Here is a 19159-nt window from a genome sequence, read left to right on the forward strand (position 1 = left end):
CAGTGTGTGATCTCCTGTCCCAGCCTGAGGAGCAGACAGCGAGCCTGTCTCTCAATAATACTAATAATACAGTGTGTGATTCCCTGCCCAAACCAGAGGAACAGACAGTCAGCCTGTCTCTCAATAATAATAATACAGTGTGTGATCTCCTGTCCCAGCCTGGGAAACAGTGAAATAGCCTCTCAATAATTATAATACAGTGTGATCTACTGTCCCAGCCTAAAGAACACCAAGTGAGCCTGTATCTCAATAATAATAATACAGTGCGTGGTCTCCTGTCCCAGCTTGGGGAACAGTGAACCAGACTCTCAATAATAATAATACAGTGTGATCTACTGTCTCAGCCTGAGGAACAGTGAGTTTATCTGTCAATAATAATAATACAGTGTGATCTCCTGTCCCAGCATGAGGAACAGTGAGCTTGTCTCTCAATAATAATAATACAGTATGATCTCCTGTCCCAGCCTGAGGAATAGACAGTGAACCTGTCTCTCAATAATATTAATAATACAGTGTGTGACTTCCTGTCCCAGCCTGAGGAACAGACAGTGAGCCTCTCTCTCAATAATAATAATACAGTGTGTGACCTCCTGTCCCAGCCTGGGGAACAGACAGTAAACCTGTCTCTCAATAATAATAATCCAGTGTGTGATCTCCTGTCTTAGCCTGAGGAACAGACAGTGAACCTGTCTCTCAATAATAATAACTTAGTGTGGAATATCCTGTCCCAGTCTGAGGAACAAACCGTGAGCATGTCTCTCAATAATAATAGAAAAGTGTGTGATCTCCTGTCCCAGCCTGAGGAACAGAAAGTGAGCCTGTCTCTCAATAATAATAATACAGTGTGTGACTTCCTGTCCCAGCCTGAAGAACAGACAGTGAGCCTGTCTCTCAATAATAATAATACAGTGTGTGACCTCCTGTCCCAACCTGAGGAACAGACAGGAGTGAGCCAGTCTCTCAATAACAATAAAGCAGATTATGATCTCCTGTAACAGCCTAAGGAACAGTCAGGTAAGAGCAGGTCTCTCAATAATAATAATACAGTGTGACTTCCTGTCCCAGCCTGAGGAAAAGACAGTAAGCCTGGCTCTCAATAATAATAATACAGTGTGTGACCTTCTGTCCCAGCCTGGGGAACAGTGAGCCAGACTCTCAATAATAATACTAATATACTGTGATCTACTGTTCCAGCCTGAGGAACAGACAGTGAGCCTGTCTCTCAGTAATAATAATACCGTGTGTGATCTCCTGCTCCAGCCTGAGGAACAGACAGTGAGACTGTCTCTCAATAATAATAATAATAATAATAATACAGTGTGATCTCCTGTCCCAGCCTGGGGAACATACAGTGAGCCTGTCTCTCTATAATAATATAGTGTATGTCCTCCTGTCCCAGCCTGAGGAACAGACAGTGAGCCTGTCTCTCAATAATAATAATCCAGTGTGTGATCTCCTGTTCAAGCCCAAGCGAAGACACAGTGAGCCTATCTGTCAATAATAGTAATACAGTGTGTGATCTCCTGTCCCAGCCTGAGGAACAGTGAGCAGTCCTAATAGTTACCGCTTTCCGTATTATAATAATAATACAGTGTTGGATCTCCTGTCCCAGCCTGGGGAACAGTGAGCCAGACTCTCAATAATAATAATACAGTGTGATCTTCTCTCCCAGCCTGGGGAAAAGACCGTGAGCCTGTCTCACAATAATAATAATACAGTGTGTGATCTCTTGTCCCAGCCTGAGGAACAGACAGAGAGCCTGTCTCTCAATACTTATAATACAGTTTGTGATCTCCTGTCCCAGCCTGAGGAACAGAAAGTGAGCCTGTCTCTCAATAATAATAATACAGTGTGTGATCTCCTGTCCCAGCATGAGGAAGAGACAGTGAGCCTCTCTCTCAGTAATAATAATACAGTGTGTGATCTTCTGTCCCAGCCCAAACGACACAGACACAGTGTGCCTATCTGTCAATAATAATAATACAGCATGTGATCTCCTGCTCCAGCCTGAGGAACGGACAGTGAGACTGTCTCTCAATAATAATAATACAGTGTGATCTCCTGACCCAGCCTGGGGAACATACAGTGAGCCTGTCTCTCTATGATAATATTTCAGTGTGGGATCTCATGTCCAACTCTTAGGAACAGACAGTGAGCCTGTCTCTCATTAATAGTAATACAGTGTGTGATCTCCTGTCCCAGTCTGAGGAACAGACAGTCAGCCTATCTGTCAATAATAATAATAGTGTGTGATCTCCTGTCCCAGCCTGAGGAACAGAGAGTGAGCCTGTCTCTCAATAATAATACAGTGTGTGATCCTCTGTCCCAGCCTGAGGAACAGACAGTGAGCCTGTCTCTCAGTAATAATAATACCGTGTGTGATCTCCTGCTCCAGCCTGAGGAACAGACTGTGAGACTGTCTCTCAATAATAATAATAATAATAATACAGTGTGATCTCCTGTCCCAGCCTGGGGAACAGACAGTGAGCCTGTCTCTCAATAATAATAATCCAGTGTGTGATCTCCTGTTCAAGCCCAAGCGAAGACACAGTGAGCCTATCTGTCAATAATAGTAATACAGTGTGTGATCTCCTGTCCCAGCCTGAGGAACAGTGAGCAGTCCTAATAGTTACCGCTTTCCTGATTTAGCTCAGCAGCTTTTATTTCGCCTGAAGCGCAAGCAACTTGTGAGAACAGGTTGGGTTTGCTGTGCTTAACCGGCTCGGCGTCTTCGTGTCGTAGTGCCGCAACGGTGTGTTTTCCTTCCTTCTCTTTTCAGCCCGGAAGAAACATTTTACTTGTTCCTTTTGTAGCCCACGCATGCCGACGCCTGTGTTGTGTTGTGGATTTTCTCCTTCTTTGAATTTGTACTCCTCCTCCCTCTCTCTCCCTACCTCTACCTCTCCCTCTCTCTACCTCTCCCTCTCTCCCTAACCCCCTCACCCTCCACCTCTCACCCTCTCTCTACCTCTCTACCGCTCTACCTCTCTCTACCTCTCCCTACCCCTCTCTGCTCTCTCTCTCTCACTCTGGAGTTTATTTTCCAGACAGAAATCCAGCTCCGTTCCTCCTGTGGAAGATTGGTGATGCAGGATGAGAGCCCCTAACCGAGAGCACTGCAGCGGCAGGTTCTGTGGTCTGTTTCAAATCCGCCCGCGATGAGACACCGAGGAGAAATGAAGAGCCCCAGTCGCGCTAGAAAATCACCCGGGAAAGAGACTTTCAATGTAGGAAAAAAAAGTCGTTAGTAATGGACATAATATGTTTGTTTTGTTTTTTTAATCGCTGAGATGTGTGACTAAGCTCATACGACTAAGAGTTGCCCCCTTTGTCAAGATCTGGTAACCTGCTCGTCGCTGGTGGGCCAGATCGTGTCCCCCATCACTATACTGGGACAATAGGATCCACACAGACCGCAGGGTGAGCACCCCCTGCTGGCCCCACAGAGAGGGAGAGGTAGAGGTAGGGAGAGAGGTAGGGAGGGGAAAGGGGAGAGGTAGGGAGAGAGGTAGAGAGAGGGAGAGGTAGAGGTAGGGAGAGAGAGGAGGAGTACAAATTCAAGCAGAGGCCTGAGTGGAGCACTGTAGTGTGGCCCTGACATCAATCCCTCAACTCTCTGCATAAAGCAGTGTCTTATGGGCATGACATCCCACCCCCACCACTCTCAGTGGAAAGCACTGTCATATAACCATGACATCCCACCTCCTCTGGTCTCTGCGATAAGCAGTATCTTCAGGCCCTGACATCCCACCCCCGCCACTCTCTGTGTAAAGCAGTGTCATATGGCCCTGACATCCCAACTCCGCCACTCTCTATGTAAACCAGTGTCATATGGCCCTGACATCCCACCCCCACTACTCTCTGTGTAAAGCACTGTCGTATAGCCCTGACATCCACCCCTCCACTCTTTGAATAAAGCAGTGTCGTATGGCCCTGACATCCCACCCCTCCACTCTGCGTTAAGCTGTGTTGTCAGGCCCTGACATCCCACCCCCACCACTCTCTGTGTAAAGCAGTGTCATATGGCCCTGACACCAATCGCTCCACTCTCTGCATAAAGCAGTGTCTTATGGCCCTGAAACCCTCCCCACCACTCTCTGCATAAAGCAGTATTGTCAAGCCCTGACATCCCTCCCCCGCCACTCTCTGTGTAAAGCACTGTCGTATGGCCCTGACATCACACCCCCACCACTCTCTGCGTAAAGCACTGTCGTATAGCCCTGACACCCACCCCTCCACTCTCTGCATAAAGCAGTGTCGTCAAGCCCTGACATCCCACCCCCGCCACTCTCTACGTAAAGAAGTGTCGTATGGCCCTGACACCCACACCTCCACTCTCTGTGTTCAGCTGTGTTGTCAGGCCCTGACATCCCACCCCCGCCACTCTCTTTGTAAAGCAGTGTCATATGGCCCTGACACCAATCCCTCCACTCTCTGCATAAAGCACTGTCGTATGGCCCTGACATCCCACCCCCGCCACTCTCTGTGTAAAGCACTGTTGTATGGCCCTGACATCACACCCCCATCACTCTCTGCGGAAAGCACTGTTGTATAGCCCTGACACCCACCCCTCCATTCTTTGCATAAAGCAGTCGTCAAGCCCTGACATCCCACCCCCGCCACACTCTACGTAAAGAAGTGTCGTATGGCCCTGACACCCACCCCTCCACTCTCTGCGTTAAGCTGTGTTGTCAGGCCCTGACATCCCACCCCCGCCACTCTCTGTGTAAAGCACTGTCGTATGACCCTGACATCACACCCCCACCACTCTCTGCGTAAAGCACTGTCGTATAGCCCTGACACGCACCCCTCCACTCTCTGCATAAAGCAGTGTCGTCAAGCCCTGACATCCCACCCCCACCACTCCCTGCGGAAAGCACTGTCGTATAGCCCTGACACCCACCCCTCCACTCTTTGAATAAAGCAGTGTCGTCTAGCCCTGACATCCCACCCCCGCCACTAACTGCGTAAAGTAGTATCGTATGGCCCTGACACGCACCCCTCCACTCTCTGCATAAAGCAGTGTCGTCAAGCCCTGACATCCCACCCCCACCACTCCCTGCGGAAAGCACTGTCGTATAGCCCTGACACCCACCCCTCCACTCTTTGAATAAAGCAGTGTCGTCTAGCCCTGACATCCCATCCCCACCACTCTCTGTGTAAAGCACTGTCGTATGGCCCTGACATCACACCCCCACCACTCTCTGAGGAAAGCACTGTCGTATAGCCCTGACACCCACCCCTCCACTCTCTGCGTTAAGCTGTGTTGTCAGGCCCTGACATCCCACTCCTGCCACTCTCTGCGTAAAGCACTGTCGTATGGCCCTGACATCCCACCCCCGCCACTCCCTGCGTAAAGAAGTGTCGTATGGCCCTGACACCCACCCCTCCACTCTCTGCATTAAGCAGTGTTGTCAGGCCCTGACATCCAATCCCCGCCACTCTCTACGTAAAGAAGTGTCGTCAGGCTCTGACATCCCACCTCCTCCGCTCTCTGCGTAAAGCAGTGTCGTACGACCCTGACATCCCACCATCGCCTCTCACTGTGTAAAGCAGTTTCGTATGGCCCTGACACCCACCCCGCTACTCTCTACGTAAAGAAGTGTCGTATGGCCCTGAGACCCACCCCTCCGCTCTCAGCATAATGCAGTCTCGTCAGGCCCTGACATCCCACCCTCATCACTCTCTGCATAAAGCAGTATCGTCAGGCCCTGACATCCCACCCCTGCCACTCTCTGCGTAAAGAAGTGTCGTATGGCCCTGACACTCACCCCTCCACTCTCTGCGTTAAGCAGTGTTGTCAGGCCCTGACATCCCTCCCCCTCCACTCTCTGCGTAAAGCACTGTCGTATGGCCCTGAAATCCTGCCTCCTCTGCTCTCTGCGTAAACCACTGTCGTCAGGCTCTGACATCCCACCCCCACCACTCTCTGCATAAAGAAGTGTCGTATGGCCCTGACACCCCACCCCCTGCACTCTCTGCATAAAGCGGTGTCTTACGGCCCTGACATCCAACCCCCGCCACTCTCTGCGTAAAGCAGTATCGTCAGGCCCTAACATCCCACCCCTGCTAATTTCTGCGTAAAGCAGTATCGTCAGGCCCTGACATTCCACCCCTGCCACTCTCTGCGTAAAGAAGTGTCGTATGGCCCTGACACCCACCCCTCCACTCTCTGCATAAAGCAGTGTCGTAAAGCCCTGAAATCCGACCCCCACCACTCTCTGCGTAAAGCAGCATCGTCAGGCCCTGACATCCCACCCCCACCACTCTCTGCGTAAAGCACTGTCGTATAGCCCTGACATCCCACCTCCGCAACTCTCTGCGTAAAGCACTGTCATATGGCCCTGACATCCCACCCCCTCCAATCTCTGTGTAAAGCAGTGTCGTACGACCCTGACATATCTCCCCCACCACTCTCTGCGTAAAGCACTGTCGTCAGCCTCTGACATCCCACCCCCACCACTCTCTGCGTAAAGCAGTCTTATGGCCCTGACACACACACCTGCCACTCTCTGCATAATGCAGTCTCATCAGGCCCTGACATCCCACCCCCGCCACTCTCTGCGTAAAGCAGTATCATCAGGGCCTGACATCCCACCCCCACCACTCTCTGCGTAAAGCAGTCGTGTTGCCCTGACACCCACCCCCTCCACTCTCTGTGTAAAGCGTTGTCGTATGGCCCTGACATCCCACCTCTTCCGCTCTCTGCGTAAACAGTGTCGTACGACCCTGACATCCGTCCCCCACCACTCTCTGCGTAAAGCAATGTCGTATGGCCCTGACATCCAACCCCGCCACTCTCTGCGTAAAGCAGTATCGTCAGGCCCTGACATCCCACCCCTGACACTCTCTGCGTAAAGAAGTGTCGTATGGCCCTGACACCCACCCCTCCACTCTCTGCGTTAAGCAGTGTTGTCAGGCCCTAATATCCCACCCCCTCCACTTTCTGCATAAAGCAGTGTCTTATGGCCCTGACATCCCACCCCCGCCACTCTCTCCGTAAAGAAGTGTCGTCAGGCCCTGATATCCCACCTCCGCCACTCTCTCCGTAAAGAAGTGTTGTATGGCTCTGACATCCCACCCCCGCCACTCTCTGCGTAAAGCAGTAATTAATTAATAATTATAATTGCTTACACTTACATAGTGCTCTTTTGGACACTCCACTCAACCCGCTTTACAGGCAATCGTGTCTCCCCTCCACTACCAAACAATGTGCAGCATCCACCTGGATGATGCGACGGCAGCCATAGTGCACCAGAATGCTCACCACACATCCGCTATTAGTGGGGAGGAGAGCAGAGAGTAATGAAGCCAATTCATATATGGGGATTATTAGGAGGCCATGATTGGTAAGGGCCAATGGGAAATTTGGCCAGGACGCCGGGGTTATACCCCTACTCTTTTCGGGAAACACCCTGGGATTTTTAATCACCACAGAGAGTCAGGCCCTCGCTTTTACGTCTCATCCAAAGGATGGCACCTGTTTACAGTATAGTGTCCCCATCACTATACTGGGGCATTAGGACCCATGTGGACCACAGGGTGAGCGCCTCCTGCTGGCCCCACTAATACCTATTCCAGCAGCAACCTTTCCCAGGAGGTCTCCCATCCAGGTACTGACCAGGCTCACACCTGCTTAACTTCAGTGGGTTGCCAGTTGTTAGTTGCAGGGTGATATGGCTGCTGGCAGAGTCAGGGTCAGAGTTAGGGATGATTGTCAGTATCGTCAGGGTTAGGGTTAGGTGCGATCGTCGGGTTTTGTCAGGGTTAGGGTTAGGGTTAGGTACGATCGTCAGTATCGTCAGGGTTAGGGTTAGGTGCAATCGTCAGTATCGACAGGGTCAGGGTAGGGAAACAAAGCTCTTTCTCCCAGATTTTCTCTAAGAAGGGACCATCTGGGACAAGGAGTGTTGCACTCTCCTTCCAACGACTGAAACCCTCCCAGTTTATTTTCTGATGTTCAGGCCTTGTGGAAAGGTAATATGAAGTCTTTTGATCCACTCCGTTTCCTTTTTCTTTCTTTCCATCTCTGTCCAGTTGGGGTTGCTCTCCAGTCCTGTGGCCTCCAGCGCTTCCAGCCCGTGCTGTAGGAAGTGTGCCACCAGGTGAGTCCTCCTTTCCCGCTGGTTCCGGATGTTGTACCTGTGTTGTGCCAGTCGGGTTCGGATGGAGTTACCCGTTTCCCCCACATAGGTCACCCCGCATGTTTTGCACTGGATGCCATAGACAGCATTATTGGTGTTTTCTGAGAGCACCCTTTGCAACTGGAAGATTTCTTTGGTTTTGTTGTTTTGGATCGTTGTTTTCTGTTTGAAGTGTTTGGCTTTTGGTGTATTTGATCTGTTTTGTACTGGTTTTAGTTTGCTTTGGACTAAATAATCCTGTAGGTTTTTGTTTTTTCGTTATGCAGATATGATTTTGTGTTCCCTCAGTAGGTTTGTGTTTTCTAATATCGTGGTGAATGTAGACTTTAGTTTTTGGTTGGTTATTCCGCTGAGTTGGGAGTATGTTGTGATGAGGGGGATTATTTTGCTGTCATCAGGTGTTTTTCTGTTTAGAAATGTTTGTGCCACATTTCTGAGGAATCTTTGTGTATATCCTCTCGGGCGTAGAGCTTGGGCTTGGAAGAGTGTGTGTTTGGCTTCCTCAAAGTCTTGTTGTTGTGTGCAGATTTTGTGGAAGCGTAGGAGTTGTGATTTTCCCAGTCCTTTGAAAGTATGTTTTGGGTGGAAGCTGTCTTTGTGCAGTAAGCCGTGTGTGTCCGTGTCTTTGAAATATACCTTGATGTCCAGTTTGCCTGTGTTGTTGAAGGAGGAACCCTTGTATGTGGTGGTGTCTAGGAAGTCTATCTGGTTTTCATGCTTGGTGTATTTGAGTTTAATGGACCTGTGGTGTGTGTTGAGAGTGTTAATGAATTCTTGAAAGGACTGTGGGCCGTGCGTCCACGTTCCCCAGATGTCGTCAAGGTACCTGAAGTAGTGTGTAGGTTTGTGTGTACATTTTGGGAATACTGTGGCTTCCCAATGGGCCATATAGATGTCAGCATAGGCCGGAGCAAAGCGTTTCCCCGTAGCAGTTCCTTTTATTTGTAAGTAGTATTGCTCTTCAAATTCAAAATCGTTTTTGTTGAGGCTAATTTCCAATAGCTTCAGAATTTGTGTTTCTGGTCTGTTGCGGTCAGAGTATTTGAGAAATACTGCTTTCAGTCCCTCCGTAGTTTCAATGTTGGTGTATAAACTGTCAATGTCAATGGTGAACAGGAAGGCTTCCTGTTGTATTGTAGCATTTTTGACTTCGGCTACAAAGTCATAGGTGTCTTTGATGTAACTTGGGTGGTGTTTAGAAATGGGGTTGAGGAAATGGTCTAGATATTCTGCTATTCTGTAGGATTCACTGTTGCAGTCGGACACTATGGGCCTCCCAGGTGGAATTTCGTAGTGGAGTGGCCATGTTTCTGGGGCTTTATGAATTTTTGGGAGGAGGTAGAAAATCCTCGGTCGTGGTGATTCCTCTCCTCTTAGGTAGAATGCCTGTTTTTTGGTTAGGTGTTTTAATTCAACCAGAGTTTGTAGGATTTGCCCTATTTCTAGTGTTGTTTGTTTGTACAGCGGTTCTTCCAATGTAGTATAGTGTTTCTGATTATTTAATTGTCTGTGTGTTTCTGCAATGTATTTTTCTCTATCCATGATAACTATTGCACTCCCTTTGTCTGCTGGTTTTATGACTATATGTTTGTTTTCCTTTAAATGTTTTAAGGCTACGGGTTCCTCCTTTGTTATGTTGTGTGAGTCCCTGTATGGTCGGAGTTTTTGTAGAATTCTGTTGTCCTCTTGAATTATTTCCTGGATTTCTGGTGGCAGTTGGTTTTCCCTTGGTTCCCAACTGGATTTAGGCAGGAAGGGAACCCTTTCTGTGTCGGTGTCTTTATCCTCAAAGAAGGCGGTCAGTTTAAGGCGACGGTGGTATTGTCGGATTTTGCTTTTCAGTCTGGTTTTCTAACCTTTCTTTGTCCCTACTGTGGGGACAAATGATAAGCTCTTATTGAGGAGGTTTATTTGTTCAGTTGTGGGGTGGAAGTTGTTGCTTAGATTTACAATATTTTTGTTGTTCTTGTCCCCATCTTGTTCTGCGGCTTTGGGGCTTACCAGTTTAAATGTTGTGACCAGTGGTCTAGCATTTTTTTAGCTGTTGCGGTGGTCCAGTGAATTCCATCTCTTTCTGTCTTGAAAAGAGCTTCTTCCAGTTTGGGGAGGTATGGCATGTTTTGCTGTATGTGATTGTTTATTGTGTCCAGGTTTTCCCTGGTCTCTGGAGTAATTAATCAGTGGGATGTATATTTCTGCAGATGGGAAGGTTCCCTTAGCCTCCCGTAGCATCTGTCAAAGTTGTTTGATAGCTGTTTCCTTTGCTTTTTGTGCCTTGTTATTGATTCCAAAGGATAGAATGATTTTCTCCACTACTGTGTTCCGGGGGGTGTGTTGTAGGAGGTTTGCTGCATTGTAAAATGATGCTCCTGGGTAGCTTTCTATCTGTAGATCTGGATTTTCATAGGGGGGTATTCTTGATAAATTGGAGTCCCCTATGCAGAGCCAGCGTTTGTGGGTTTCCAGCTTCCTGTCCATTAGCTTTCTTGTGGTCTTGTCATGTCGGTGTGGTCTGTATCTTGGTTGGGCTGGTGCTGGTGTGGGGGGGTAATAGTCGGGGTCGGAGTCAGGGTTAGGATCAGGGTTAATGTCAGGGTTAAGATTAGGGTTAGGGTTAGGACCAGGGTCAGGGTTAGGATCAGGGTTAATGTCAGTGTTAGTATTAGGGTTAGGGTAGGGGAACAAAGCTCTTTCTCCTAGATTTTCTCTAAGAAGGGACCATCTGGGACAAGGAGTGTTGCACTCTCCTTCCAACGACTGAAACCCTCCCACTTTATTTTCTGATGTTCAGGCCTTGTGGAAAGGTAGTATGAAGTCTTCTCTGTCTTCTTGCTTCTCTGCTCTCTTCGGATCCTTTGTGGCCTGGGGATTGGAGGAAAGTCATCTATTTCTGGAGTATATGCTCTGGCTCTCATGGGGCCAGATTTCTGGGTTGGATGTCTGCTTTCCCAGTGTCTCTTCACTGGTTCTGGAAGGGATTCTGCCTGGGTTACGTATGTCTCTTCTGAGCCATTTACCTCTTCCCTGATTAGTGTGTCGAGTATTTGGAATCTGTTTGGAGACATGGGGATAGTGGATTCCTTGTTGCTAAGTGTAGCAGTAACCATAGCTTGTGTATGGTCCAACGTGTCCTTCTGTATTTTCCTCCCATAATTTTTCTTTGCCCAGTTGGAGGCAACCGCGAAAGCTTGTTCCCAGCCGGGAAGCTCCAGGTCCTCCAGTCGTCTGGACAGATGTGTGAGAGTTTCCTCGTAGTGCTCTTCGAGGATCTGCAATGTGGTGTGGAGCCAGTTTTTGGCATTGCTTACTAGCTTCAAACATGTGAGTTCGGTTGGGTTGGCCGGTCTTATGAGGTGCTTGAGTTCCTCTGTCTTCCGTCGTAGGCTGGCGGGTGCCTGGTTCTCCCCTCCGGAAACTGCTGTGTTTTTTAGGTGGTTGACTGTCTGGATCATTTTGTAGATGATCCTGGTTCCTAGTTGGAAGGTATCCTGTCTGTTTGATGTGTCTGATGTGGTGTGGTTTGGTGTGTAGGCGGTGTGGGCGGCGGTGTGGGGAGTGACCGTAAGGCAGCGTGCGTTGTCAACTCTGGGTTGACGCATACCATAACGATCCATACTTAAAAAAATAAAAAAAGCTTCGTTCATAAAGCTTCGTTGGCACCGTTAGGTTTCCACTGTTAGGCAATTTACCTCTGTAGAGTCTGTGGCTCCGTGAAAAGGCAATCTTGCTTTTCTTTGTGTCGCGGCGTTTCGACCTGCCTGGGTCTTCTTCAGGCGTTGTTATGCGGTGGCGATGCGGGGCGAGGAGCTGGTCTAGGCTGCGCGCTTTTTGCTGTGGGTGCGGGCCACTTGCAGGGGCTTGTACAACTCATACTTACCTGGCAGGGGAGATACCTTGATCAAGAAGGAGGTTCACCCAGGGTGAGGCTCGGCCATTGCACTCCGGCTGTGCTGACCCCTGCGAACTCCCCAAATGTGGGAATCTCGACTGCATAATTTCTGGTAGTGGGGGACTGCGTTCGCGCTCTCCCCTGATGTGCTTGGTCCATATCGGATACGGAAGAGTTACGACACCACAAGCTGCGATAGAATCCCAGTTCGAAAGGAGTCGATGCCACTGCTGGTTCCCGGTTTCTTTTAGTTAGAGGTCCGGAGAAGCATTTCAAGCTGGTTACACTACTCCTTCCGGACATTCATTCCCTTTTCAAAGTCAGTCGTTTTGCTGTAATCTGCATTATTTAGGCTGATTATCGAGGTTAGCCTTTATTTGGTCATGGGGGCCTCGGTACTGTATGCTAATTCTCAAGACAGTTTCACCCGTTTTCTGATTGCTAGGTTCTGTAGCAGTGCAGACATGTCAAACAGTGAATGGCTGTACCTCTATTGTATCCGTGCTCAATGAATGAAATCAGTAAAAAATGAATATATGTATAGTTATACGAAAAACAAGTAGTTTATCGACTCATCTTCATTTGCAGATTTAGAGGCAGCTTCGATATTTGTTTTACAAACGGGTTTTTTTTTTATATGGGTCACACACATGCCATAGCAACAAAACATCTCTAGAGATGAGGCTATAGATCACCTTTCCATCCTCCAGGTTTTCCTCCCAAAGCCTACGGTACCAACGGCGACCCCTGCTGGCCGAGAGAGCAAAAGCTTGCAGCACCTGGCATTCCCAGGCGGTCTACCATCCAAGTACTAACCAGGCCCAACCCTACTCAGCTTCCGAGATCAGACGAGATCAGGCGCGTGCAGGGTGGTGTGGCCGCAAGCGAAAGCCATGACGCCTGACTCGCTACTTGAAGCTGTGTGTGGCTGGGGCTCCGTGCCCCCCGAGCGGGACTGAAGGATCGTTCGTGTGCAACTCTTTGGAAAGGAGCTTCTTTCCAAATCGCATTGCGTACCTGGATGTTGGCGAATGTGCTCCCTTGTGTTGGCTTGTCCCGCACTGGAGGAGAACAAACAAACTGCTCGGAGGAGCACAAGGCAAGTCTTCACAAGACAAAAACCTCCAGTGCACAGCACTCTGAAAACATTTCTGGGCTGTCGCGTGTTTATTTCAGCACATAAAGCGCACCAGTCCAACACGTCGGCCGGGCGCGCGGCGCCTCCGCCCTCTTGTGGCCTTGCGGCGTCAGAGCAAGAGGCTCCTTCTCGCTGCCTTTCCGCTGTGTTGCAGAGCCCCGAGAGGGAACCTGGAGCGCACACTTTGCGGGGGGCGGGGGACCGCGTTCGCGCTCTGCCCCCGGTCTCTTGCGCAAGTACTAAATCTCACGGCGCCAGCCAGCGGCCAGGAGACAAGTACAATATCGCAGGACAGGGGGGCCTCGTCATTGATTGTTACATATGAGACGCTGATTAGGAGGAGACCCCGACTGATTGGTAAAGGGGAACACTAACACCAGAGTGACACCTCCGGCATCTCTTTTTGAGAGACGCCTTGGAATTTCTTAATGGCCAAGGAGGGTCGGGACCTCGGTTTTACGCCTCCCCCGAAGAGCGGCGCCTGTTTGTGCAGCAGAGTGTAGCCATCAGGATGCTGGGGCATAAGAAAGCCACACAGACCGCAGGGTGAGCGCTCCCTACTGGTCCCAGTCACACCTCTTGCAGGAGCAGCAGCAACCTGAGCTTTTCCGGGGGGAATCTCCCATCCGGGTGCCAGCTAGGCTCACACCTGCTGGGCTGCCGTGGGTGAGCCCAGTCGAGAGTCGCAGGGTGAGATCTAGTCACCGGGGAGAAACGATACAAGCGAAGGATTACTCGGCTCCCAGCACTTGAAAACACTGACAAATGACTCGTTCCGGCCGGAACTGAATGTACCTGCATGTGTCGTGTCGTCTTCTTCCCCTGCCCCGTTGTGTTTGCTGTATTGTCTTTGAAGCCGGCCCCCGAGACAAGACGGGCTGTTCCTGTGCCCCAATTAACACTTTACAGGTGCCATTCCCCGGCTTTGTGGCCATTGTCGGTGGTCACACACTCTATTATTATTATTATAATTATTATTATTATTATTATTATTGAGAGACAGGCTCACTGTCTGTTCCTCAGGCTGGGACAGGAGATCACAAACTGTTTTTTTATTATTGAGAGACGGGCTGACTGTCTGTTCCCCAGGCTGGGACAGTGGATCACACTCTTTATTATTATTACTGAGAGACAGGCTCACTGTCTGTATCTCAGGCTAGGACAGGAGATCAAACAGTTTATTAATATAATTGAGAGATAGGCTTACTGTCTCTTCCTTTGGGCTGGGACAGGACATCACACACTGTATTATTATTATTGAGAGACAGGCTCACTGTCTGTTCCTCAGGCTGGGACAGGAGATCACAAACTGTATTTTTATTATTGAGAGACAGGCTCACTGTTCCTCAGGCTGCGACAGGAGATCACACTGTATTATTATTATTGAGAGTCTGGCTCACTGTTCCCCAGGCTGGGACAGGAGGTCACACACTGTATTATTATTATTGAGAGACAGGCTCACTGTCTGTTCCTCAGGCTAGGACAGGAGGTCACACACTGTATTATTCTTATTGAGGGAAAGGCTCACTCTCTGTTCCTCAGGCTTGGACAGGAAGTCACACACTGTATTATTATTAATGAGGGAAAGACTCACTGTCTGTTCCTCAGGCTGGGACAGAAGATCACACACTGTATTTGTATTATTGAGAGACAGACTCACTGTTCCTCAGGCTGGGACAGGAGATCACACTGTATTATTATTATTGAGAGTCTGGCTCACTGTTCCCCAGGCTGGGGCAGGAGGTCACACACTGTATTATTATAATTGAGAGGCAGGCTCACTGTCTCTTCCTCAGGCTGGGACAGGAGGTCACACACTGTATTTTTATTATTTTGAGAGACTGGCTCACAGTCTGTTCCTCAGGCTTGGACAGGAAGTCACACACTGTATTATTATTATTGAGAGACAGGCTCACTGTCTGTTCCTCAGGCTAGGACAGGAGATCACACACTGTATTATTATTATCGAGAGACCTGCTCTTTCCTGACTGTTCCTTAGGCTGGGACAGGAGATCATAATCTGCTTTATTATTATTGAGAAACCGGCTCACTCCTATCTGTTCCTCAGGTTGGGACAGGAGATCACACACTGTATTATTATTAATGAGAGACGGGCTGAGTGTCTGTTCCCCAGGCTAGGACAGTGGATCACACACTATATTATTATTACTGAGAGACAGGCTCACGTTCTGTTCCCCAGACTGGGACAGGAGATCACACTCTGTATTATTATTATTGAGAGAGAGGCTCACTGTCTGTGTCTCAGGCTGGGACAGGAGATCACACAGTTTATTAATATTATTGAGACACAGGCTCACTGCCTGTTCCTCAGGCTGGGACAGGAGATCACACTGTATTATTATTATTGAGAGACAGGTTCACTGTCTGTTCCTCAGGCTAGTACAGGTGATCACGCACTGTATTATTATTATTGAGATATAGGCTCACTGTCTGTTCCTCTTGCTGGGACTGGAGATCACACACTGTTCTATTATTATTGAGAGCCATGCTCACTGTTTGTTCCTCAGACTGGGACAGTACATTCCACACAAGGTTATTATTATTGAGAGACAGGTTCACTGTCTGTTCCTCAGGCTAAGACAGGAGATCACACACTGTATTATTATTATTGAGAGTCAGGCTCACTGTTCCTCAGGCTGGGACAGGAGATCACACTGTATTATTATTATTAAGAGACAAGCTCACTGTTCCTCAGGCTGGGACAGGAGGTGACACACTGTATTATTATTATTGAGAGACAGGCTCGCTGTTCCTCAGGCTGGGACAGGAGGTAACACACTTTATTATTATTATTGAGAGTGAGGTTCACTGTCTGTTACTCATGCTGGGACAGGAAGTCACACACTGTATTATTATTATTGAGAGACAGGCTCACTGTCTGTTCCTCAGGCTGGGACAGGAGGTCACACACTGTATTATTATTATTGAAAGACAGGTTCACTGTCTGTTCCTCAGGCTAGTACAGGTGATCACGCACTGTATTATTGTTATTGAGATATAGGCTCACTGTCTGTTCCTCTTGCTGGGACTAAAGATCACACAGTTCTATTATTATTGAGAGAAATGCTCACTGTTTGTTCCTCAGACTGGGACAGGACATTCCACACAAGGTTATTATTATTGAGAGACAGGTTCACTGTCTGTTCCTCAGGCTAAGACAGGAGATCACACACTGTATTATTATTATTGAGAGTCAGGCTCACTGTTCCTCAGGTTGGGATAAGAGATCACACTGTATTATTATTATTAAGAGACAAGCTCACTGTTCCTCAGGTTGGGATAAGAGATCACACTGTATTATTATTATTAAGAGACAAGCTCACTGTTCCTAAGGCTGGGACAGGTGATGACACACTGTATTATTATTATTGAGAGACAGGCTCGCTGTTCCTCAGGCTGGGACAGGAGGTCACACACCTTATTATTATTATTGAGAGAGAGGCTCACTGTCTGTTCCTCATGCTGGGACAGGAAGTCACACACTGTATTATTATTATTGAGAGACAGGCTCACTGTCTGTTCCTCAGGCTGGGACAGGAGGTCACACACTGTATTATTATTATTATTGAGAGACAGATTCACTGTCTGTTCCTCAGGCTGGGACAGGAGATCACACACTGTATTATTATTATTGAGAGATAGGCTCACTGTCTCTTCTTTTGGGCTGGGACAGGAGATCACACACTCTATTATTATTACTGACAGAGAGGTTCACTGTCTCTTCCTCAGGCTGGGACAGGAGGTCACACACTGTATTATTATTATTGAGAGACAGGTTCACTGTCTGTTCCTCAGGCTAGTACAGGTGATCACGCACTGTATTATTATTATTGAGATATAGGCTCACTGTCTGTTCCTCTTGCGGGGACTGGAGATCACACACTGTTCTATTATTACTGAGAGACATGCTCGCTGTTTTCTCCTCAGACTGGGACAGGACATTCCACACAAGGTTATTATTATTGAGAGACAGGTTCACTGTCAGTTCCTCAGGCTAAGACAGGAGATCACACACTGTATTATTATTATTGAGAGTCAGGCTCACTGTTCCTCAGGCTGGGACAGGAGATCACACTGTATTATTATTATTAAGAGACGGGCTTGCTGTTCCTCAGGCTGGGACAGGAGGTCACACACTTTATTATTATTATTGAGAGAGAGGCTCACTGTCTGTTCCTCAGGCTGGGACAGGAGATCATACTGTATTATTATTATTGAGAGACAAGCTCACTGTTCCTCAGGCTGGGACAGTAGATCACACTGTATTATTATTGTTGAGAGTCTGGCTTACTGTTCCCCAAGCTGGGACAGGAGGTCACACACTGTATTATTATAATTGAGAGACAGGCTCACTGTCTGTTCCTCAGGCTGGGACAGGAAGTCACACACTGTATTATTTTTATTGAGAGACAGGCTCACTGTCTGTTCCTCAGGCTGGGACAGGAAGTCACACACTGTATTGTTATTATTGAGAGACAGGCTCATTGTCTGTTCCTCAGGCTGGGACAGGAGGTCACACACTGTATTATTATTATTACTGAGAGACAGGCTCACTGTCTGTTCTTCAGGCTGGGACAGGAGGTCACACACTGTATTTTTATTATTATTGAGAGACAGGATCACTGTCTGTTCCTCAGGCTAAGACAGTGGATTACTATTATTATGAGACAGATTTACTGTCTGATCCCTGGCTGGGACAGGAGATCACACACTGTAATATTATTATTGAGTGGCAGGCTCACTGTCTCTTCCCCAGGCTGGGACAGGAGGTCACACACTGTATTATTATTATTGAGAGACAGGCTCACTGTCTGTTCCTCAGGCTAGTACAGGAGATCACGCACTATTCTATTATTACTGAGTAACATGCTCATTGTTTGATCCTCAGACTGGGACAGGACATTCCACACTAGGTTATTATTATTGAGAGACAGGATCACTGTCTGTTCCTCAGGCTAAGACTGGAGATCACACACTGGATTATTATTATTGAGAGACAGGTTTACTGTCTGTTCCCCAGGCTGAGACAGGAGATCACACACTGTATTATTATGATTGAGAGACAGGCTCACTGTCTCTTCTTTTGGGCTGGGACAGGAGATCACACACTGTATTATTACTACTGATAGAGAGGTTCACTGTCTCTTCCTCAGGCTGGAAAAGGAGGTCACACACTGTATTATTATTATTGAGAGACAAGTTCACTGTTACTCAGGCTGGGACAGGAGATCACACTGTATTATTATTATTATTAAGAGACAAGCTCACTTTCCTCAGGCTGGGACAGGAGATGACACACTGTATTATTATTATTGAGAGACAGGCTCGCTGTTCCTCAGGCTGGGACAGGAGGTCACACACTTTATTATTATTATTGAGAGAGAGGCTCACTGTCTGTTCCTCAGGCTGGGACAGGAGATCATACTGTATTATTATTATTGAGAGATAAGCTCACTGTTCCTCAGGCTGGGACAGTAGATCACACTGTATTATTATTGTTGAGAGTCTGGCTTACTGTTCCCCAAGCTGGGACAGGAGGTCACACACTGTATTATTATAATTGAGAGACAGGCTCACTGTCTGTTCCTCAGGCTGGGACAGGAAGTCACACACTGTATTATTTTTATTGAGAGACAGGCTCACTGTCTGTTCCTCAGGCTGGGACAGGAAGTCACACACTGTATTGTTATTATTGAGAGACAGGCTCATTGTCTGTTCCTCAGGCTGGGACAGGAGGTAACACACTTTATTATTATTATTGAGAGAGAGGTTCACTGTCTGTTACTCATGCTGGGACAGGAAGTCACACATTGTATTATTATTATTGAGAGACAGGCTCACTGTCTGTTCCTCAGGCTGGGACAGGAGGTCACACACTGTATTATTATTATTATTGAGAGACAGGTTCACTGTCTGTTCCTCAGGCTGGGACAGGAGATCACACACTGTATTATTATTATTCAGAGA

At 48.0% G+C, this 19159-nt stretch overlaps 1 non-coding gene and 1 pseudogene across 1 annotated transcript; one reads left to right on the plus strand and one right to left on the minus strand.

Moving 5' to 3' along the window:
* The first annotated feature begins 12013 nt into the window (after positions 1-12013).
* Positions 12014-12177, plus strand: LOC148811953 (U1 spliceosomal RNA). Its single transcript, XR_016086367.1, has one exon. It is a non-coding gene; the product is annotated as a U1 spliceosomal RNA (small nuclear RNA).
* A 623-nt stretch (positions 12178-12800) lies between these two features.
* LOC148811954 (5S ribosomal RNA) lies at positions 12801-12919 on the minus strand (annotated as a pseudogene).
* Positions 12920-19159: the final 6240 nt, after the last annotated feature.

The sequence above is a fragment of the Atractosteus spatula genome (genome assembly GCF_055471065.1).
Source record: "Atractosteus spatula isolate fAtrSpa1 chromosome 10 unlocalized genomic scaffold, fAtrSpa1.hap1 SUPER_10_unloc_6, whole genome shotgun sequence".
Classification (NCBI taxonomy): domain Eukaryota; kingdom Metazoa; phylum Chordata; class Actinopteri; order Semionotiformes; family Lepisosteidae; genus Atractosteus; species Atractosteus spatula.